The 24942-nt window shown below is 36.7% G+C and overlaps 1 long non-coding RNA gene across 2 annotated transcripts in view; it reads right to left on the bottom strand.

Annotated features, from left to right (window-relative positions):
* The window catches only part of LOC138848664 (uncharacterized), a 133828-nt gene that overhangs the window by 43793 nt on the left and 65093 nt on the right, over positions 1–24942 (bottom strand). Inside the window, exon 3 of one of the 2 annotated variants that reach the window (XR_011386760.1) lies at positions 21357–21631. The exons of the other annotated variant lie outside the window; for it this stretch is intronic. This is a non-coding gene — a long non-coding RNA (uncharacterized lncRNA). The remainder of the gene's footprint in view (positions 1–21356; positions 21632–24942) is intronic. 2 annotated transcript variants of the gene reach the window in all.

Below are 24942 nucleotides of genomic sequence, written 5' to 3'. Positions count from 1 at the left end.
CTCTTGTATATTTTAAATATTCTTGAACTATAGTTTTCCCTTTCTTTGATTCTCTCTGGCTATAGTATGAGTTTTTGAGGAGTATCTAATTGAAGAACAAGTCATGGGCTGGCGCCGTGGCTCACTAGGCTAATCCTCCACCTAGCACACCGGTTATAGTCCCGGTCGGGGCACCGGATTCTGTCCCGGTTGCCCCTCTTCCAGGCCAGCTCTCTGCTGTGGCCAGGGAGTGCAGTGGAGGATGGCCCAAGTACTTAGGCCCTGCACCCCATGGGAGACCAGGAAAAGCACCTGGCTCCTGCCATCGGATCAGCATGGTGCGCCGGCCGCAGTGTGCCAGCCGTGGCGGCCATTGGAGGGTGAACCAATGGCAAAGGAAGACCTTTCTCTCTGTCTCTCTCTCTCACTGTCCACTCTGCCTGTCGAAAAAAAAAAAGTCATGGAATTATTTTTAGAAGAGATGGGCCTAAAATATATGACTAAAACATAAGCATATATATATATATATATATGTGTGTGTGTGTGTGTGTGTGTGTGTGTGTCTGGATTAAATCACCCAATCCAGTATAGAATGATAAGGCATCTACAAATAAAGCCCTGAGGAACGCTATCCACTACTTAGATTCCTTCGTATAAGACCATGGCCATGAAAAATCAGAAAAAGCAATTTTCAGTGCACCTGAGATGTCAGGGCAACAAGAAAGGTGCAGAGGAAAGTGGAGAGGTGGTTATAGAGCAGAGGGTTTTAACGTGCTGAAGTAAGCTCACATTTGTAGGGCTACTGCGAATCCACAAAGAGAACTATCTGTCTGAAAGTAATAAGGGTGCCAACATATGAGAAGCAAAATCAAGGACATTGAAATGTAGGATGATATTCAGACTTTGCAAATACAGAGGCATCCTATTGGGATGAATTTGTCTCATGAAAAAGTGAATGTAAGAAACAAACAAAAATATCCATAAAGGCAAAAGTAGTAACATGTAATTAATAAGATTAACAAAAACACAAAGGAATAGTTTGGTTCTTGTACAAATCCTTTATGTCTGATAAAATGCACTGACAAATCACAGTGTATGAAGTGTCAGTGTTAAATGACCTTTTGTTCCGAATTCTATCTCCTATCAAAGACTTGAGATAACTTGATTCATTAATACCATTGGGTTTATTTTTAAACAGGTTAAATCACTTGTTCTAAGAATGTGGTTCTGGGTCATTACACAGTAAATTTTAATAAATTAAAACTTCTGTCCTTTCCAAAAACAACACTTGGGTCAACAACTATGATTAAGTTGTCTATATTAATAAGCAGTTATCTCTAAGATAATTATAGCTTCCTCTAAATGATTTGTATAAATGGGAAATGTCTTTAAATACTTTCAAAGTTATTTATAGTCTCACCTTTGATATGTCCTGTGTTCACAAACATCTGTGCATGGATACTCAGAGATTCTAACTTCAATATTTAATTCAACACCTCGTTTCATTTCTTTTTTCAATAATTAAGCAGTATAACATGCTGCTTAAGGACACAGTAGTTGGAGCAAATTGTCTGGATTGGAATCCTTTCTATGTAGCATTTCCATTTGTCATGTTGTTAACCTTTCTCTGACTCAATTGCTCATTCATAAACTGGAGATCATAATAGTACCTGCAGGTTTTATTATAAAATTAATAGTTAAACAAAGGAAATATTTTGTAAATTTGTTAGAAGAGGGTCTGAAATAGGATAGGCATGTGACAAATTAATTATAATTCCAATCATCCTAGTTCTTTTTCACTGATCAACACTGCTTGCTTTATATCTCAGAACCGTCATTTCCTTTGTAACACATAGGTAATTCGACAGCAAAGAAGAAGGTAAAACAGGAAAGAGATGATTAAAAATAAGGATAGTGGGACATAGTAGTTACGATGTCACTTGAATAGTCGATGTGCCATCATGTAACACCTGGGTTCAAGTCCTAACTCTGTTTTCAATTTTAACTTCCTGCTAAATCCATCTTGAAAGGTAGTAGGTGATGGCTCAAGTAGTTGGGTCCCTGTTATTCATATAGCAGACCCTGACTGTGTTCTGTACTCCTGGGTTCATTCTTGTACAATCCCAGCTGTTGTGGGCTTATGGAGATGGAACCAGCATCTAGAAAAACACATACTCTCTTTCTCTCTCCTTCTCCCTCCCCCCTTCCATCCTCCGCTCCCTCCCTCCCTCCCTCTCACAAATAAAATGAAAATAAATTCAAAAATAAAATAAGCATAGAAGCCTTAATTATAGATTATACAATGTAATACCAGTATATTATTATTTATTTTCTTCTAACTCAGATAAAACATGGTTTTACACTCAGAAATTCTCTATTTCAAGTTATTAATTTCTATTATTGATGGAGATAAATTTTCCTTTTTAGCCAATGGTTTGTCAGACATGCCACAATTCTTTATAGGAAAAAATGGAAAACTGTCCATCTCATAGGGTCTAAGAGAAATTGTCCAATTGCAATGACATAGGAAAATCTTAGTACATCTTGATCCAAATTCCTTGAGCTTTTATGTTATGTCGAATCCACAAATATTTGACAGCCCAGAAACTGGTTATAAGGCATGTGTGACTGAAGTAGGCAGGCATACAGGCCAAAACTGATCAGATTTGTGAGCTGGAAGACCATGCCTTTGCCACACCCCTGTGTGACTTCACGCCCTACCTGATACCTTCACCCCCATGTGACACCAGGCTCTACCTGACCACACCTGAGCGCCCACCTGGCCACAAGCCACTCCTCTGTGGGAAATATATAAATAGGCAAGGAGTGTCGCAAAACGCTGTCTGCCTCTGCTTTGCTGCCAGTGATAAGCGGTGGCTAGCAGCTCAAGGTGCTGGCTGCACATGGCTTTGGCCTGCTCTCTGGGTTGTATGGATGCTACCCTAGTTTCCAGACTTTCCCCACTCTCCTACCTGAGCTAAAGCTTTCACTCTTCTATGCATCTTTCTCATTAAATAAAAGCTTAAAACGTAACATACTGCCTCTTTTATCTGTGCCGGTATTTATAATTCTTCTCTAAATATTAGGCAAGAACCCTCTTCAGTTATTAATATCAGGGATTTAGTAATAAGCCCATGGTGAAATCGTAAGGCACCCCAAATTCCGGTAGCACATGTGGCACCCCAGATAGCATTTCTAGGGAAATTTAAGGGGTCACATTTCAGTGTAGATTTTAGCGGGTCTTCTCCGATTTCATGACCAGAGGGAGGAGGCACTATTGAGTCAGAGGCTAAGAAAGTCATTTGAAGACAAATTTGGATTTGACCCACTTTCCCATTTCCTAAACAGGTCAAATAAGATAAAGCTTTAAAAGAAGCCATTATAATTAACATTTGAAATACCCATTTAAGGAGATTTGTGGATGGTGGGTTTAGGTATAGTTAATCTGCTTTCTACTGGTTAATAGAATACCAAAGACTCAGTAATTATAATGAGCAGAAATGCGTTTGGAACTGCATCTGTGGAGAGTCTTAATTCTGTGTCATCTCATGGAAGAAGGCAAAAGAATGTACAAGAAAGGTGGGAGCGGGGTTGAGGGGGGAGAGATGGGTGGGGCAAAGTCATCTCTTTTATTGGGAACACATTTCAGAAATAGTTAATGCTGCATAATCCATTCTGGAAAACTGAGCCCTCATGACCTAATCATTTCTAAAAGGTTTCACCTCCATATTGTTGTATTTGAGACTAAGCTTCTAATATCTGAACTTCAGGAAACACATTCAAACCATAGCAAGGTATAAACTGGAGGTTATCACATAATAAAAAGGGATTAAATCCAAGAGTAAGTTTAACACAAAGAAAATGAGGAGTGTTTTGCTTATAGTGAAGATAAACTCATATGTGAATGTCTGCTATAAATTAGAAGCATACTACATTTATGAATTAGACTGTGTAATAAAATACTTTAGGATTAGGATAACATATAGAAACCTACCTAACATGTATACAGTGGTAACATTCCAAAATTCACTCCTTTTATTTAACATCATGCATATCTTTTAAGGCATTGAACAAAATATATGAAAATAATCAAGGTTAGTGTCCCTGCCTTTACAGCTCCTTCCTAAGGTCTTCCCTGAGTTTGCAAGCCTCTTCAGAGATGGACCACAGTTCTGGGATTTATGTCTCCACACTGTTTTCCGCCAGATAAAAGTCCTGTGAAAAGTTCTAACTTCTTTTCTTTCCCACACAGGCTCATATTTAATGAGGACTGCATTTCTCGTTTAAATTCTAAAGTTTGTTTCTTGTTGAAAACAAAGGGAACAGAAAACAAGCAATACTAAGTGCTGACAAGTCCTTGGAGGCATGCAGTTCTCTTGTTCTTTAAAAGCTCTCAGTAGCTTTTGTGGAATTACCAAGGTTCATTCCAGAGACACATAAAAAGAATACTTCTGTAGTACAATTCTATTCACCTTTAAAGAAAAAAAAATCAAGAAAGCAAAGAATCACTTAAAAGTCTAAATGTTTGATTCCAGGCAATATTTTCTTTATACTCCCCTCCAATCAATCTTGGAAACCTGTTTTAACTTTTAAAATACAAAATTAAACAGTATCAAAGCAAAAATATTCTTACCCAAAAATAGAATCTAATCATTGAAAACATGGTCTTAGAACACTGGGATATGTGTACTTGTGATTTATAATAAGAAAAAAATCAATGTCTGTGAAATTATTTGTTTATATTGTTGGTTTAACCTTCTTCGGTCCTATAAAAATTTCATATAAAATGTTCTCGTTTTCATATTATGAATTAATCAGGGCTGGTTTATGTAATTTAGGAACAAATACATGTTCATAGCTAGCACTTAATGGAGACATTTGATCTTTAAACTGACCACGGCATGGGTACTGCTTTCCAGAATTATCCAGATAATATTTTCAGCCCCATTGTCGTCCTTGGGCAACAAGGCGGGTCCTAGTGCAGTATATTGTGTACAAAACTTTCTTCATGTCAGCTATGCACATGGCTCCAGAATCTAGGTTACATCCTTCAGTGCTATGCCTTCCTCTCCCATTTTCTTTAGCCTTCATGGTTCCTACAAGGGCAAAGTACAGTAAAATATCTCTGTTGTCCCAAAATTCCTCAATTAGTTTTTCTCCCTAAAGACTTCAGAACTCAATAAAAACTGGAATTCAATAAAAATTTGTAATTGGTGACCTACAAAACCAGAAAGGTCTAAACACATTTACAACACTCATTTTTTATTGAAAAAATATGAAACACCTTTCTTTTTAGTTAACTCTCTTAATTTAGAACCCCCAAATTTATAAATACGGTTATTTCTAAGCTGTTAAATATTTTCCCACCATTGGTGAAGGGTATTTTGTTCTGTAATTAGAAATTTCATAGAAAGTTGCTGATTTCTTTATAGAATTTTTTTAGTTTTAGATTCACAGAAACATTGTTTAAAATACTGCAATTTCCATATACTGTGCATGTGGTGTCCTTCATTATTAAATCTTAAATTACTATGGTATATGTTTTACAATGAGTAAAGGATAACACATTATTATCAGCTAAAATCTATAACTTATTAAAATTTCCTTCATTTTTCCCTAATGCCCTTTCTCTTCAGATCCTATATAGACAGCAGGTTATAGTTAATCCTCATTTCCTGAGACTTTCCTTGATTTTGAAGACCTTGATCGCTGTGAGGAGCGCAGATTGGGTATTTCGGAGAGTGGCCTTCAACTTATATTTCTGTGATGTTTATTCATAATTAAACTCCTGTTACACATTCTTTGGAGGAGGTTCACAAAGGTAAATGCGAGGTTCATCACTTTCTATTAAGGAAATATACTATCAACATGACTTACCAAAGTAAACTTATCTTAATTTAGATCCACTCATTGATGAACCATTTGTTAGGATTCCCCATCTCTTCACAATGTACTCTTAAGGGAAGCCACTATGCCAAGCCCACTGTGGAGGGGTTGGGGATATAGTCTACCTCCTCAAGGACAGAATACTTACATTAATAACTAGACAGCTTTTTACATGGGAGATTGATTTTTTTCTCATTGATTTACTTAGCCAATTATTTATATTACATTAGATATGTGAGTAATGATTTCATATTTTGGGTTATTATCCAATACTACTTCATGTATTTCAACACTCAATTTTTCTTCTTCAGTTGGTTCCTTTGTTCTATTGATGTGCTCCTGTCATGTTTGTTTTTGATTTCTGTTTTGAGGACACTGTCTTAGTTTCAAGCACTATGAGATGGCAAAATTCATAATAGATATCTTATCTCTATCCTAGAATCACAAATTTCTCTAAGAATTCCTATTTCCTTTCATTGGAGAATTGTATTAGACAACAAAAGTGGGCTCTTGATGTATCCTGTATACTGAGATGTTTTTGCTTCTAGAAACTGTCAGAGAGAACAAAAATGTGTGTGTGTATATATATACACACACTTATATACATATATACAGCATACATACTGTATATACACATATCTATAGATACTGCTACTCCTATTCATCTATAAAATCTAGGCTTTTATTCATGTGTCCAAATGTAATCCATTCCTACATGGATTAGCCTAGATTCCATGCCTAAATCATGTATGCTCCCCAATTCCAACAATATGAAAGGCAGCTCCTTCAATTCCTGCTATTTACTTAATTGCTCAGTTCCAGTATACATGTAGAGCACTACTGAAGTTGCTAACTTGGACCCCTATGGGAAACAACTTCAGTGACCAGAATACTGTACTTTATTTACTTCCTTAGTCTTATTGAGTTGACTCATTTCCAAAGTTACTTAGGTCAGCACTTAGTTCCTTTACATTCTTTCATGAAGATCATTCATGTTTATAATAGAGGTAATTTTTTTACAAAAAACAATTCATCCAGAGATGTATATATATATATATATATATATATACACACACATATATATATATATCCAGATATATATATATATATATATATATATATATATATATAAAACTTTCAGACTGGTTACTTAATTTAAAATTCTGTATTTAAGATGTATCCATGCATTTTGTGGCTTGATATTTCATTCATTTTATCATGATTATTTTTAAAGATTTATTTATTTATTTGAAAGTCAGAGTTACACAGAAAGAGGAGAGGCAGAGAGAGAGAGAGGTCTTCCATCCGATGGTTCACTCCCCAATTGGTCGCCATGGCCAGAGCTGCTCCAATTTGAAGCCAGAAGCCAGGTGCCTCCTCCTGGTCTCCCATGTGGGTGCAGGGGCCCAAGCACTTGGGCCATCCTCCACTGCCCTCCTGGGCCACAGCAGAGAGCTGGACTGGAAGAGGAGCTACCTGGACTAGCACTGGCACCCACATGGGATGCCAGCGCTGTGGGCAGATGATTAACCAAGTGAGCCGCAGAGCCAGACAGCCATCATGACAATTTTTAAAAAACAGAAATTTAAAAAACCACAAAAGAAATGAAGTGTGATTTTTGGATAAATAAAATTGATAAACCATTAACCAAACTAACCAAGAAAAAAGAAAAATCAATAAAATCAGAGATGACAAGGAGAAATTACAATTGGTACTTCAGAAATACAATCATTAGGTGTTATTATGAGCAAAAATATGCCAATGAACTAGAAAACCTAGAAGAAATGGGTAATATCTAATATATAACTTATAATAACTAAACCACAAACATATAGACAAACTGAATATATAATAACCAAGGATGAGAGTGAGTCATTAATAGAGTCTTCCAACAAAGAAAATCTCAAGACTAGATGGTTTCTCTGCTGAATTCCCCCAAACTTTTAAGGAAGAACTAACACCAAATTTTCTCAAACTATTACAAATAATTGAAATGGAAGGAACCCATCCAAACTCATTCTGTAAGGGCCAGCACTACCTTATTTATAAAACCAAACAAGGATTTCAGAAAAGAAAGAGAATTATGGACTAGTATTCATGATGAAGACAAATGCAAAAATCCTCAACAAATTCTAGTAAACTGAATCCAACACATCAAAAAGAACATTTACCCTGACCAAGTGGGATTTATCCCAGAGGTGCAGAGAGGGTTCAATGTAGGCAAATAAATGACATGATGCATCACGTCAACAGAGTGAAAGATAGAAATCATGATTATCTCAAGAGATGCAGAGAAAGAATTTGATAAAATATAACATTCTTTCATGAAAACAAAAAATTTGGACAAAGTAGGCAAAGAAGGAACATATCAACCTATCACAACAGAAGAAAGGCTGTATATGAGAAGCCTATAGCCAATATTATAGTGAATGAGAAAAATCTGGAAGATTTTCACTAAGATCTGGAATCAGATTAGAATTCCACTCTTACCATTGTTACTGGATAGATTTCAAAAAGCTTTAATCAAAGCCATTGGCGTAGAGAAAAATAAAGAAAAGGTATATGAACAAGAATAGAAGAAGTAAAATTATCCCTATTTTTAGTTAACGTGACTCTATATGTAGGGGAACCAGAGCACTCCAACAAGAGATTACTAAAACTGATAAGAGAAATTGATGAAGCTTCAGGATACCAAATGAACACACAAAAATTAGTGGCATTTCTATACCCCAATGATCTTGCTGAGAAAGTAGTTATGATAACAATCCCATTCACATAACTACAAAACATAAATGCTTTGGGATAAATTTTAAGAATGGTGTAAAAAACATCTATAATGAAAATTATGGGCCAGCGCCATGGCACACTAGGCTAATCCTCCACCTGTGGTGCCAGCACCCCGTGGTCTAGTCCCAGTTGGGGCGCCAGATTCTGTCCCAGTTGCTCCTCTTCCAGTCCAGTTCTCTGCTGTGGCCCGGGAGTGCAGTGGAGGGTGGCCCAAGTGCCCTGAACCCGCATGGGAGACCAGGAGGAAGCACCTGGCTCCTGGCTTCAGAACGGCGCAGCGCACCGGCCGTAGCGGCCATTTGGGGCGTGAAACAATGGAAGAAGGAAGACTTTCTCTCTGTCTCTATCTCTAATTCTGCCTGTCAAAAAAAAAAAGTTATAAAACACTAGTGAAAGAAATAGATGACACAAAAAAATGGAAAAACCCCTTTAATTCACAGAATGTAAGAATTAATATTTTCAAAATGTGTATATTGTCTAAAAGAATTATACACTCTATTCAATCCCCATCAAAATACTAATGACATTCTTCACAAAACTAGAACAAATAATCTTATAATTCATATGGAAACAGAAAAGACTGCAAACAGTCAAAGAAATCCTAAAAAGTGAAATCAAAGTCAGAGGTATCACAATACCAGTTTTCAAGACATACTACAGGGTTATCATATCCAAAACAGCATGGTACTAGCATAAAAATAGAAATGCAGGTCAACACCAGAAATAAAGCCATACATCTACCACCACCTTATCTTTGACAAATGTACTAACAATATCCCCTTGAGAAGGCAGAATTTTCAATAAACAGTATTGGAAAAATTGGATTTGCACATGCAGACATTTGAGACAGAACCATACCTTATGCACTATGAAATATCAACCCCCAAAGGATCAAAGATATAAATTTAAGACATGAAACTATCAACGTGCTAGAGGAAAACATAGGGTAACACTCCAAGATATCAATGAGAATTTTGAAAATCATATAAACATACAAAATTAAATATTAACTTCCAACCCATAAAAGTATCAGGACAAGATAGTGTCACTGGTGAATTCTGCCAATAATTAAGAAAGAAATGATACCAATTCTCCACAATCCTTTCCAGATCATGGAAGCATAGAGAAAATAAAAATTAATTGCCTTACTCTGGAATTACCCTAATATCAGATTAAAAAAATCTATTCCAGCAAAGGAAATGATATACCAATATCTCTTATATACCAGATTTCAGGACATACTACAGGGCAGTTGTTATCAAAAAAGCATGGTACTGGTACAGAAACTGATGGTTAGACCAATGGAAGAGCATAGACAAACCAGAAATTAATCCAAACATTTACAGCCAACTTATCTTTGATCAAGGATCTAAAATCAATTCCTGGTTCAAGGACTGTCCATTCAATAAATGGTGCTGAGAAAATTGGATTTCCACATGCAGAAGCATGAAGCAAGACCCCTACCTTTCACCTTATACAAAATTCCACTCAACATGGATTAAAGATGTAAATCTACAACCTGACACCATCAAATTATTAGAGAACATTGGAGAAACCCTTCAAGATATAGGCATAGGCAAAGACTTCATGGGAAAGACCCTGGAGGCACAAGCAATGAAGGCTAAAATTCACAAATGGGATTACATTAAATTTAGAAGTTTCTGTACTGCAAAAGAAGCACACTCAGGAAAGTGAAGAGGCAATAGACAGAAAGGGAGAAATTATTTGCAAACTATTCAACTGATAAAGGATTAATAACCAGAAAACATAAAGAGATCAAGAAACTCAAAAACAGCAAAATAAACAACCCAGTTAAGAGATGGGCCAAGGACCTCAATAGACATTTTTCAAAAGAGGAAATCCAAATGGCCAATAGACACATCAAAAAATGTTCAGGATCACCAGCAATCAGGGAAATGCAAATCAAAACCACAACGAGGTTAAACTTCATCCCGGCTAGAAGGGCTTACATACAGAATTCTACCAACAACAGATGCTGGAGAGGATGTGGGGAAAAAGGGACACTAACCCACTGTTGGTGGGAATGCAAACTGGTAAAGCAACTATGGAAATCAGTTTGGAGATTCCTCAAAAACCTGAATATAACCCTACCATACAACCCAGCCATCCCACTCCTTGGAATTTACCCAAAGAAAATTAAATTGGCAAACAAACAAGCTGTCTGCACCTCAATATTTATTGTAGCTCAATTCACAATTGCTAAGATATAGAATCAACCTAAATGCCCATCAACAAAAGACTGGATAAAGAAATTATGGGCTATGTACTCTATAGAATACTATACAGCAGTAAAAAAAAAATGAAACCTGGTCATTTGCAACAAAATGGTGGAATGTGGAAAACATCATGCTGAGTGAATTAAACCAGTCCCAAAAGGTCAGATATCATATGTTCTCCCTGATTGGTGACAACTAACCGAGCACCAAAAAGGAAATCTGTTGAAGTGGAATGGACACTATGAGAAGCCATGACTTGATCAGCCCTTGTCCTGACTGTTGGGGAACAACTTACTGTTTTATTCCTTTTAGTATTTTGTTGTTCTACTTAATACCGTTGGTTGAACTCTTTAATTAACACGCAATTATTCTTAGGTGTTTAAATTTAATTAAAAAGTGATTCCTGTTAAATACAAGAGTGGGAATAAGAGATGGAGGAGATGTACATTTTGGCACATTTAGGAATTACCCCTAATGGTAGAATTAGAAACATGCAAGGGGATTACAATTCAATCCCATCAAGGTGGCATGTACCAATGCCATCTCACTAGTCAAAGTGATCATTTTCAGTTCATAATTGATCATAATGATAGGATTAAGTGTCAAAGGCATCTCATACACAAGACTAGCATCTGCTATTACTAACTGATAGAATTAAAAAGGAGAGAAATATCCAACATGGGAAGCAGGATACACAGCAGACTCATAGAATGGCAGATGTCCTAAACAACACTCTGGCCTCAGAATCAGCCCTTAAGGCATTTGGATCTGGCTAAAAAGCCCATGACAGTATTTCAGGCAAAGAAAGCAAAGACACTGTGGCAAAAAAAAAAAAAAAAAAAAAAAAAGACGTAGATGAAAGATCTCTGTGAGTGAGATCCCAGCGGAAAGAATGGGCCATCAAAGAAGGAGGTACCTTTCTCTGAAGGGAGGAGACAATTTCCACTTTGACTATGGCCTTGTCTAAATAAGGTTGGAATTGGCGAACTCAAGAGGCTTCCATAGCCTTGGCAACTCATGACAAGAGCCTCAGGTGATTACTGATGTCATAAATAAGAGTGTCATTTGTTAAATCAACAACATGAGTCACTTCGCACTTACTCCCCATGTAGGACTTCTGTCCTTAATGTGTTGTACTATGTGAATTAACAGTATAACTAGCACTCAAACAGTACTTTATACTTTGTGTTTCTGTGTGGGTGCTAATTGTTGAAATCTTTACTTAGTATATACTAAAATGATCTTCTGTATATAAAGATAATTGAAATGAATCTTGATGTGAATGGGATGAGAGAGGAAATGGGAGATGGGATGGTTGCGGGTGGGAGAGAGGTTATGGGAGGATAAAGCTGCTGTAATCCAAAAGTTGCATTTTTGAAATTTATATTTATTAAAAAAGTATTTAAAAATATAGATGAAAATACTATCACCAAAATGTTAGCAAATAACATCTAAATCTATGTAAAAAGAATAATAAACTGATACAATTAAATCTATACCTTTTATGCAGGACTGATAAAATATTTGAAGCTATTTGTCATCTATTTTTAATTATAAAAACCATAGCGCATTTTGCCTGGTGTTTCTGACTGTTCATCTTTTATCACTGAAGGCTAATAATTATTTTAAAACATACAGCAAGACACAACAGAGTATCATTTTCAAGAAATATATTGAGAAGGAAACATCTTGGCTACCGTATCTAGGTATAGGCTAGTGATGGACAATGGGTCTTACTTCTAGAATAAGACCCAACTTTTCATTTACTTATCCAAAAAATGAAACTTATAAAAATAAGAGAGTACACGTTTATGTTTAAGAGATACTTTGAAAACACTGATGGTCTTTTGGGTCTTTGCATTTTATGGCATTAGTTCTTAGATATTTTGAAGTAAAATAAAAAGAGGCCTTTCTAGTTTAGACATGTTTGGTGCATACTTTTATAGTTCGTAGTCTCTATCTCAAGTGATATTGAGTAGTGCGATCTCTTTGTCTAGATAATGCCCTGCCATTAATAACAGGCAGAGACTGAAATTCTAAATGGTTGTTGGACAAATTTGGAACTTTAAAAGATTTTCTTAGAAGCTCTGGCCCATATATCAATGATTAGGTTGAGAGAATTGGTGATCAGCTGTTCAAATCAATGGAATATAAAAACTGGTCAAAAATACTTTGGATCATATAATTTAAAAGCTCAGTATAAAAACTCGGAAGCTATAAGATAGAACTTTATAAATTCTTGGGGTATAATTTTACAGATAAACTGTCAATATTTTACAAAGTGAAGCCAAATCAATTTGTATATATTTACCAACCAGAACATTGATAAAAGCTGAGCATAATTCTTTTATAGTACAGAAAAAAGCACTGGCTGCATTTGGAACATTAACTATATTTAGGTTTGCATTAAGAAGATATTAGTTGTAAGTTTTTTTTTTTTTTTTTTTTTTTTTTTTTTTTTTTTTTTGACAGGCAGAGTTAGACAGTGAGAAAGAGAGACAGAGAGAAAGGTCTTCCTTTTTCCGTTGGTTCACTCCCCAAGTGGCTGCTACGGCCAGTGCATTGCCGCCAGCGCACTGCATAGATCCGAAGCCAGGAGCCAGGTGCTTCCTCCTGGTCTCCCATGCGGGTACAGGGACCAAGGACCTGAGTCATGCTCCACTGCCTTCCCAGCCACAGCAGAGAGCTGGACACGAAGAGGAACAACTGGGACAGAATCCGGCGTCCCAACCGGGACTAGAACCCGGGGTGCCAGCACCGCAGGTGGAGGATTAGCCTAGTGAGCTGCGGTGCCAGCCTGTAAATGTTTTTTAAAACTAATCCACATATATTTGGGAAATCCATATCATTGAATATTAGGTTATTCTTGTGTTTAGTGCTTTAGCTTTTTAAAGTATTTGATTAACTTCTAAAAAGCTTATACATTTTATGGGGTTATACTAGTTTCCTATAGCGATATATAGGTAGATAGAAAGTGAACATTTTTTTCTAGACACTTCTGAAAGTATTTTTGGTTATAGTAGTCTGAAGACCTTCCTTGGCTTCAATTTTTAAAAGATATTGAGAAAGTTTAGCTAGCAGTTAAAAAATATTAAATTGGACTCTTATGGGCTCTGCTCCAATTATTCTACATAAATCTTGGAGTTTTTTGCTTGTAGGGATTCAGAGACCTTAGCTAATTCTTTGGCTATTTCTTGAATAATATATACTGTAAGTCTACTGACTCAGTCCAGCAATAATTTGATCATATGCAGAAAAAATTGGGGGGACTTCTAAAAATAGATCTGCTGCAGTAGATTTTACCTGGCAATTTCATTGGTAGTACTTTACCTATTAAATGTGAAGAATGCTTATCAAAAAGAAATGTTCTCTTGTCATGGTTGCAAAGTAGGAGACAAGTACATGGTACGAAAAGTAACCAGGACTGTTAGTATTCTTTCCATTTGGAGGCATTTGGGAATCAAAAGGATATGATATTCTATGCTAATGTGATTCACGGTAGATAAAATATAAATCCACATGAGATAAGAAGTATTGTTTTTGGAGTCTTATCTAAATTATGTATCTTCTTTTTCTTCTTTGTGAAACACATTATAATTTTGAGTAAGTACAGGAAGTAAAATAGTCATGCTCAAAACAAAAATTGCATGGATATAAAAAAACTATAATAAATATATTCATTGTAAGTGAAAGGCTGGAAAAAGATATACCATGCCAACAGAAATGAAAAAAGAGCGGGCGTAGCCATCTTAATATCAGACAACATAAACTCTAACACAAAAACTGCTGAGAGAGACAAAGAGGGACACTATATAATGATTAAGGGATCAATTCAACAGGAAGATATAATGATTATCAATGTATATGCACCTAATTATAGGGCACCGGTTTATTTAAAAGATTTGTTAAGGGACTTAAAGGGAGACTTAGACCCCAATACAATAGTACTGGGGGACTTCAATACTCCACTCTCAGAAATAGACAGATCAACAGGACAGAAGATCAACAAGGATACAGTAGATTTAAATGACACTATAGCCCAAATGGATCTAACAGATATATACAGAACTTTTCATCCTACACATAAAGCATTTACATTCTTCTCAGCAGTACATAGAACCTTCTCTAGGATTGACCACATACTAGGCCATAAAGCAAGTCTCAGCAAATTCAAAAGAATTAGAATCATACAATGCAGCTTCTCAGACCATAAAGAAATGAAGTTGGAAATTAGCAACTCAGGAATCCCTAGAGCATATGCAAACACATGGAGATTGAACAACATGCTCCTGAATGAACAATGGGTCATAGAAGAAATCAAAACAGAAATCAAAAATTTTCTGGAAGTAAATGAGGATAACAGCACAACATACCAAAACTTATGGGACGCAGCAAAAGCAGTGTTAAGAGGAAAGTTTATATCAATAGGTGCCTACATCAAGAAATTGGAAAGTCTCCAAATACATGAGCTTTCAATTCATCTCAAGGATCAAGAAAATCTGCAGCAATTGAGACCCAAATCTAGTAGGAGAAGAGAAATTATTAAAATCAGAGAAGAAATCAACAGGATTGAATCCAAAAAAAAATTACAAAAAATCAGCCAAATGAGGAGCTGGTTTTTTGAAAAAGTAAACAAAATTGACACCCCATTAGCCCAACTAACTAAAAAAAGAAGAGAAAAGACCCAAATCAATAAAATCAGAGATGAAAAAGGAAACATAACAACAGACACCACAGAAATAAAAAGAATCATCATAAATTACTACAAGGACTTGTATGCCAGCAAACAAGGAAACCTATCAGAAATGGATAGATTACTGGACACATTCAACCTACCCAAATTGAACCAGGAAGACATAGAAAACCTAAACAGACCCATAACTGAGACAGAAATTGAAACAGTAATAAAGGCCCTCCCAACAAAGAAAAGCCCAGGACCAGATGGATTCACTGCTGAATTCTACCAGACATTTAAAGAACTAACTCCAATTCTTCCGAAACTATTCAAAACAATCGAAAAAGAGGGAATCCTCCCAAATTCTTTCTATGAAGCCAGCATCACCCTAATTCCTAAGCCGGAAATAGATGCAGCATTGAAAGAGAATTACAGACCAATATCCCTGATGAACATAGATGCAAAAATCCTCAATAAAATTCTCGCCAATAGAATGCAACAACACATCAGAAAGATCATCCACCCAGACCAAATGGGATTTATCCCTGGCATGCAGGGATGGTTCAATGGTCGCAAAACAACGTGATAAACCATTTTAACAGACTGCAGAAGAAAAACCCTATGATTATCTCAATAGATGCAGAGAAAGCATTTGATAAAATACAACACCCTTTCATGATGAAAACTCTAAGCAAACTGGGTTTGGAAGGAACATTCCTCAACACAATCAAAGCAATTTATGAAAAACCCACGGCCAACATCTTATATAATGGGGAAAAGTTGGAAGCATTTCCACTGAGATCTGGTACCAGACAGGGATGCCCACTCTCACCACTGCTATTCAACATAGTTCTGGAAGTTTTAGCCAGAGCCATCAGGCAAGAAAAAGAAATTAAAGGGATATGATTTGGGAAGGAAGAAGTCAAACTATCCCTCTTTGCAGATGATATGATTCTTTATTTAGGGGATCCAAAGAACTCTACTAAGAGACTATTGGAACTCATAGAAGAGTTTGGCAAAGTAGCAGGATATAAAATCAATGCACAAAAATCAACAGCCTTTGTATACACACGCAATGCCATGGCTGAGGAAGAACTTCTAAAATCAATCCCATTCACAATAGCTACAAAAACAATCAAATACCTTGGAATAAACTTAACCTAAGACGTTAAGGATCTCTATGATGAAAATTACAAAACCTTAGAGAAAGAAATAGAAGAGAATACCAAAAAATGGAAAAATCTTCCATGCTCATGGATTGGAAGAATTAATATCATCAAAATGCCCATTCTCCCAAAAGCAATTTACAGATTCAATGCAATACCAATCAAAATACCGAAGACATTCTTCTCAGATCTGGAAAAAATGATGCTGAAATTCATATGGAGACACAGGAGACCTCAAATAGCTAAAGCAATTTTGTACAACAAAAACAAAGCTGGAGGCATCACAATACCAGATTTCAGGACATACTACAGGGCAGTTGTAATCAAAACAGCATGGTACTGGTACAGAAACTGATGGTTAGACCAATGGAACAGAATAGAAACACCAGAAATCAATCCAAACATCTACAGCCAACTCATATTTGATCAAGGATCCAAAAACAATCCCTGGAGTAAGGACTGTCTATTCAATAAATGGTGCTGGAAAAATTGGATTTCCACATGCAGAATCATGAAGCAAGACCCCTACCTTTCACCTTACGCAAAAATTCACTCAACATGGATTAAAGACTTAAATCTATGACCCGACACCATCAAATTATTAGAGAGCATTGGAGAAACTCTGTAAGATATAGGTACTGGCAAAGACTTCTTGGAAAAGACCCCAGAAGCACAGGCAGACAAAACCAAAATTAACATTTGAGATTGCATCAAATTGAGAAGTTTCTGTACTGCAAAAGAAACAGTCAGGAAAGTGAAGAGGCAACCAACAGAATGGGAAAAAAATATTTGCAAACTATGCAACAGATAGAGGGTTGATAACCAGAATCTACAAAGAAATCAAGAAACTCCACAACATCAAAACAAACAACCCACTTAATAGTTGGGCCAAGGACCTCAATAGACATTTTACAAAAGAGGAAATCCAAATGGCCAACAGGCACATGAAAAAATGTTCAATATCACTAGCAATCGGGGAAATGCAAATCAAAATCATAATGAGGTTTCACCTCACCCCGGTTAGAATGGCTCACATTCAGAAATCTACCAACAATAGATGGTGGAGAGGATGTGGGGAAAAAGGGACACTAACCCACTGTTGGTGGGAATGCAAACTGCTTAAGCCACTATGGAAGTCAGTCTGGAGATTCCTCAGAAACCTGAAAATAACCCTACCATTCAACCCAGCCATCCCACTCCTTGGAATTTACCCAAAGGAAATGAAATTGGCAAACAAACAAGCTGTCTGCACATTAATGCAACAACTAACTGAGCACCAAAGGGGAAACCTGTGGAAGTGAAATAGACACTATGAGAAACAGTGACTTGATCAGCTCTTGTCCTGACTGTTGATGGACAATGTAATACTTTATCCATTTTAGTATTTTCTCTTTGTTTTGTTCTAGTACTATTGGTTGAACTCTGTGATTAACACACAATTACTCTTAGGTGTTTACATTTTAACTGAAAAGTGATTCCTGTTAAATATAAGAGTGGGCATAAGAGAGGGAGGAGATGTTTAATTTGAGACATGCTCAATTGGACTTGCCCCAAATGGTGGAGTTAGAATCGTGCCAGGGGATCCCAATACAATCCCATCATGGTTGCATGTACCAATGCCATCTCACTAGTCCAAGTGATCATAATTCAGTTTACAATTGATCACACTGATAGGTATAAGAGTCAAAGGGATCACACAAACAAGACTAGTGTCTGCTAATACTAACTGATAGAATCAAAAAGGAAGAGAACGATCGATCCATCATGGGAAGCGGGATATACAGCAGACTCATAGAATGGCAGATGTCCTAAATAGCACTCTGGCTTCAGAATCAGCCCTTAAGGCATTTGGATATGGCTGAAGAGCCCATGAGAGTATTTTAGGCATGGAAAGCCAAGACACTCTGGGGAAAAAAAAAAAAAAAAAAAGACCTAAATGAAAGATCTCTGTGAGTGAGATCCCAGTGGAAAGAACAGGGCCATCAAAGAAGGAGGTACCTTTCTCTGAAGGGAGGAGAGAACTTCTACTTTGACTATGACCCTGTTGGGATAAGATCGAAGTCAGTGAACTCAAAAGGCTTCCATAGCCTTGACAACTCATGACTAGAACCTAGGGAGTTTAATGACGTCATAAACAAGAGTGTCAAATTGTTAAGTCAACAACAGGAGTCACTGTGTACTTACTTCTCATGTGGGATCTGTCTTTAGTGTGTTGTCCAATGTGAAGTAATGCTATAACTAGTACTGAAACAGTATTTTACACTTTGTGTTTCTATGTGGGTGCAAACTGATGAAATCTTTACTTAATACATACTAAATCGATATTCTGTATATAAAGAGAATTGAAAATGAATCTTGATGTGAATGGAATGGGAGAGGGAGCGGGAGTTGGGAGGGGTGTGAGTGGGAGGGAAATTATGAGGGGGGGACCCATTGTAATCCATTAACTGTACTTTGGAAATTTATATTTACTAAATAAAAAATAAAAAAGAGCATTCAACCTCACGATATAACCTCTAAAAACATAAATATAATTGTATTTTTAAAATACCTATATATATGTCTCAGAATATAAAAATAAATTCAGTATACACATATGTATATACTTGGGCAATCAAGTTCATGGAAAATGGAGTGAAAAGATACGTTTATTGTGATGTAAACACTTGAAATCCATGCCACAAAAGTGAATATTTGGTGCAGAGATTAAGACATCATTTTGGATAGCTGCATTACATATAGAAGGGCTCAGGTTACATTCCAGCTCCACTTTCCACTGCAGCTTCCAGTTATTGAAAATGATGGCTCAAGTAGTTAGGTCTCTGCCACCCATGTGGGCCAGGTTTGGGATCCACTGCACCACTTCCAAATTAACTCCCTGCATAGTGCATCTGGGAAGGCAGTCAAGGATGGCCCAAGTGCTTGGGACTCTGCTTTCCATGTGGGAGACCCAGATGGAGTTCAGGACTCTTGGATTTGCCCTGGCCCAGCCCAAATCATCACAGCTTTTTAAGGAGTGAATCAATATAATCTTGTCTCTCAAATGAATAAATAAAACTTCAATACAATTTAGTAAGAATGAACAGTCTTTTCAACAAATGTTGCTGAAATGAAAAAGAAATAAAAATATATTTTTAAATCACAATATGCATGTATATTAATTCAAAATGGATTACTATTCTAAATTTAAGCACCAAAACTAAAAACTAAAAGTAATTTGTATAGGAGGATATCTTCGTAAACATAAATTGGAGTTTAGAAAAATAAATATTTAAGTACAACCCCAAAAGCATGAATCATAAAAAAGACAAATTGGACTTCAGTAAAATTACATGTAAAATGATAAATAACAAAAGTAAAAATGTAATTCATACATTGAGAAGAAAATATTTGCAAACCATGTATCTTATGAGATTGGTATTCAAAGTATACAAAAAATACTGATAAGGCAATAGCAAACAACATAATTAAAAATAAGTAAAATATTTAATATATATTTCATAAAACAAGGAATACATATGTCTGAAAGGAATATGAAAAGATTTTTAGAATAACTGTTCATTAGAGTAACAAAAGTCAAAACCATAGAGAATTTTCACTGGTTTCACCATAAAAAGTAATAAATGTTTAAAGAGATGTACATTTACATTTATTTATTTATCCAGATTTGGACATTATACAATGTATATTTGTACTAAAACATCACAGGATACCCCATAAAATATTTTCATATATCAGTTACAATTGAAACTTAAAAACTAACAAAACTCATAAATAATATGGTATACAAACTGGCTGCAAAGACAGAAACCAGCAAAAATTGAAGGTGAAGGTGAGGACATACTATAACCACCATCATTATGAATACATTTTGACAGTTCTTACTAAGTTGCATAGAAATACACACAAAACTCAGCAATTTCACTAACAAAAACCTAATGAAGCTTAAAATAAAATCCTCACAAAGATTCAATGGGAATGTTCATGGCATTTTTTACTGAAGCCAAAACTGAAAACAATCTAAATATGCATCAAAATGAGAATGGATAAGGAAAATGTAGAACATGGATACAATGGAATAATATTCAGCAATAAAAAGGAATTAAATATCTATAAAAGCTACAATGTAGATGAACATCAGACATTATGCTAAGTTAAATAAATGTTTCAAATACATACACAAATGTACAACCAAGCTATGCAATGTATAATTTCATTTAAATGCAATATCTATGGATGACAAATTTATTTATTCAGAAAGCAAAATTTCACTAGCCTGAGGCTCACAGAAAAGTGTGGTTTGACTGAAAATAGTGTCTTAAGATTTGGGTGAGTAATGGAAATTTTCTAAAACTGCATTGTTTTGATAGTGGTGAAACTATATATATTTCCAAAAAAATCACTGCATTGTACTCACAAAAACGAGTGAGTGAAATTTATGATGCATAATTTTCATAAAAATTTAAAAATATCAAAGATATGGTATTTTGCTCATAAATTTATTATTAGAGGCAGAAAGAGAAAGAAGAAGAGAGGAAGAGAGAGCCAATCAAACAGTGCATTCTCATTGCTGCAAAGAAAACTGTGCTGAGGCCTGCACGGCGACTCACTAGGCTAATCCTCTACCTGAAGCACCAGCAACCCAGGTTCCAGTCCCAGTTGGGGTGCCGGATTCTGTTCAGGTTGCTCCTCTTCCATTCCGGCTCTTTGCTGTGGCCCAGGAAGGCAGTGGAGGATGGTCCATGTGCTTGGGCTCTGCACTTGCATGGGAGACCTGGAGGAAGCACCTGGCTCCTGGCTTCGGATCAGAGCAGCGCCGGTCTTAGCAGCCACCTGGGAGGTGAACCAACGGAAGGAAGACCTTTCTCTCTGTCTCTCTCTCTCACTGTCTATAACTCTACCTGTCAAAAAAGAAAGAATGAAAGAATGAAAGAAAGAAAGGGAGGGAGGGAGGGAGGGAGGGAGGGAGGGAGGGAGGAAGGAAGGAAGGAAGGAAGAGGGAGGGAGGGAGGGAGGGAGTCGTGTTTTGTATTTTTGGCTTTAAAAGTCTTCAGAAGAGAGATAAGTCTCTTTCTAGATATATACACTTTGTAAATGTTTTCTCACATTTAGTTGGTTGTCTTTTCACTTTCTAATGGTATAAGAGGCACATTTTGTTCTCATTACAACGTTATTCAATTTACCTAGTATTTATATCATGCTTGTTCTTTCAGTGCCATAGCTAAAAAAAAAATCACCTATGCCCAGATCACGAACATGATACCTATTTTCTACTAAGATTTCCATTGCTGTTATCTCGTACATTTAGGATACAACTTTTTTTTTAGATTCTATTTATTTGAAAGTTAGACACACACACACACACACACACACAGAGAGAGAGAGAGAGAGAGAGAGAGAGAGAGAAAGAGAAAGAGAGAGATAGAGAGAGAGAGAGAGAATCTTCCAACCATTGGTTCACTCCCAGGCCAGCTGCAATGTCCAGGGCTGGGCCAGGCCAGCCAGGAGCCAGGAACTTCATCCAGTTCTCCCACATGTGTGGCAGGGGATCAAGTACTTGGTCCATCTTCCATTGCTTTTCCCAGGCCAATAGCAGAGAGCTGGATTGGAAGTGGAGCAGCTAGGACAGGAACCAAAGGCGATATATGGTGCTGGCACATTGCTGGCCCTGCCAATCATTTTTAAACTAGTTTTTATGCATGATATTAAAAAATACATTGAAACTCAATTTTCATGTGTATGTGCAGTTGTCTCAGCATTTGTTTAAAAGACAAGTCCTTTACCCTTTTTAACTTTTAAAAATAACTCGTTTATTTAGTTAAAGGGCAGGAGTAGAGAAAGAGAGGAAGGGAAGGAGGAAAGAAGCAAGAAAGCAAGAGAGCAAGTGCTTTTGGAGCTGAAAACTCAGTCCTGCTCATCAGCTGGTTCACTACTCAAGTGGCCACAATGGCCAGAACTGGGCCAGGCTGAAGTCAGGTACCAGGAGCTTCTTCCAGGTGTCTATGTGGGTGCAGGGGCCCAAGCACCTGGACATCCCTCCGCTGCTCTCAGCAGTATAGAGCTGGATCCGAGGTGGGGCAGCCAGGACACAAACTGCGCTCATAAGGGATAACAGCCCTGTAAACAGTGGCATAATCTGCTGTGCCACAGCATCAATTTCCACCCACAGCCCCATTTTTTTTGCTATGTTTTTTTTTTTTTTTACAAAGGGAAGTAATAAAACACTATAAACAGAACAGAATTCATGTATTCCATAGGTACAGTTCCAAGATGTTACCTCATTCTCCTGCTCTAGTGTTAATTAAAATTGATATAAATATTTACAGTAAATATAGATCAGTAGTTGAGGTATTTCCCCAATCACAACTCAATATATGCTCATTTTTATATACTGTTATGTGAATTTTAGTTTTTTCTGATTATATGGTCCTTCAACATATAATGATATTTCCTTTCTCTTACCACTGCAACTCTGGGCATCACCCCATCTACTGAAGCTAACAGAAATTCTCTTTGAAATCTGATCCCCTTTGTTAACTAAAGGAAGAGAAAAAAACAAATGCAGGGTATGTATGTGGGATGAAAGTAGGAATCAGAGGAATGTAACTTTTAAATAATGACAAAAACACATGTTTGCTCCTATTCTGTCTAGATAGGTAGACAGATAAAATCTCTACAGATACGTCTCAATTGACCATGGCACTACACTCTGAAAATCTCATGATAAATTTAAAATATCATAAAGCTCAAAGCTCATTTAATATACCTAATATGACAAACATCATAGCTTCGTGACACAGTACAGCGTAGTTCATCAGATGTTTACCCTTGTTAATGTGTGGCCCAGTGCATCCCAACATTGTGAGACAAACTTATAACACGTTATTACTAGCCTGGGAAAAGAGAAATATTTTGAAGTTCAAAGTATGGTTCATAATGAATGCCTCCCGCTTTTCCAAAAAAATTAAACAATATAAATTCTAAATAGGACAATGAGAAATCAGGGATCATTTGCAGTACCATGTAAACTTGGACACTATTTATTCCTATATAATAAAACACAGACTAGTCATAAATTAGTACATAAATTATGCAAGTTTACACAATTGGTTTGATTCAGGTTGCCTTATTTCTATGATGCCTACTGCACTGCCAATAAGGGATGACTAATTTCTGAACTTCATAATGCACTTAATCATGATTATTAACTGTGACATCACTGAATGCGGGATTTGTTCACCTTTTAATTCAGTGAGTCTTTATAACGTCTAGATATTCATTCCTCCTGTCAGCCCCGAGACCCTTATGATATTCTGTTTAACACTTTTCTGTTTGATATGGTATATTAAATTACTGTTCAATAAATATTCACTACCTTCCTTTTGACCTACATGGAGAAATACTTATTTCTCTGTACTTCCGTTATTATACATTGACACATAGCTAATTTGGGACAATAATATTAATGTAAATAATATGTAAACAGAGAAGGGAACATTTCCCATTGCCCCTCTCACAGTCACCCAGGGGGACAACAGCAAAGAATATTCCATAACATCAAAAAAAGAAGCTTTATGGAAATTTGAAATAAAATGTAAAGTGGTTAAGGCTTCACAAGAAGCAAAAGATGGACCTAACCAAAGGAACTTCCTTACCCTCAAGCTAAGGGTATCCAGCAAACTTTCTTGGTGAGATTTCGAATTCTCTATCAATAGTGACTACTACAGGCTTATATAATTTATTAGAAAGGCAGAGTTACAAACACACACATACAGATGGGAAGAGGGAGAGGGAGAGGGAGAGGGAGAGGGAGAGGGAGAGGGAGAGGGAGAGGGAGAGGGAGAGGGAGAGGGAGAGGGAGAGGGAGAGGGAGAGGGAGAGAGATTTCAATCACTGGTTCACTCCCCAAATGACTGCAATGGCTGGTGCTGGTCCATGCCCAGGCCAGGAGCCAGGAGCTTCATCTAGGTCTCTCACATTGGTGCAGAGACCCAAGTACTTGGGCCATCCTCCTTTGCTTTCCCAGGCATATTAGCAGGGAGCTGGATCCAAACTGGAGCATCTGGGGACCAGGAAGTAGTGCCCATGAGGGATGTGGGCATCCAGGTTGCAGTTTAACCTGCTGAACGATGTTGCTGCCACCCCTCCCCCATCATTACCTTTCTGATGGGAGTGTTTATGAGGTTGTACTCTCTGAGTTTCATTTGGATGC

This window comes from Oryctolagus cuniculus, chromosome 2 (genome assembly GCF_964237555.1).
Source record: "Oryctolagus cuniculus chromosome 2, mOryCun1.1, whole genome shotgun sequence".
Lineage (NCBI taxonomy): Eukaryota > Metazoa > Chordata > Mammalia > Lagomorpha > Leporidae > Oryctolagus > Oryctolagus cuniculus.
The sequence above is the reverse complement of the archived record's forward strand: the minus strand, read 5'-3'. Positions and strand labels throughout refer to the sequence as shown.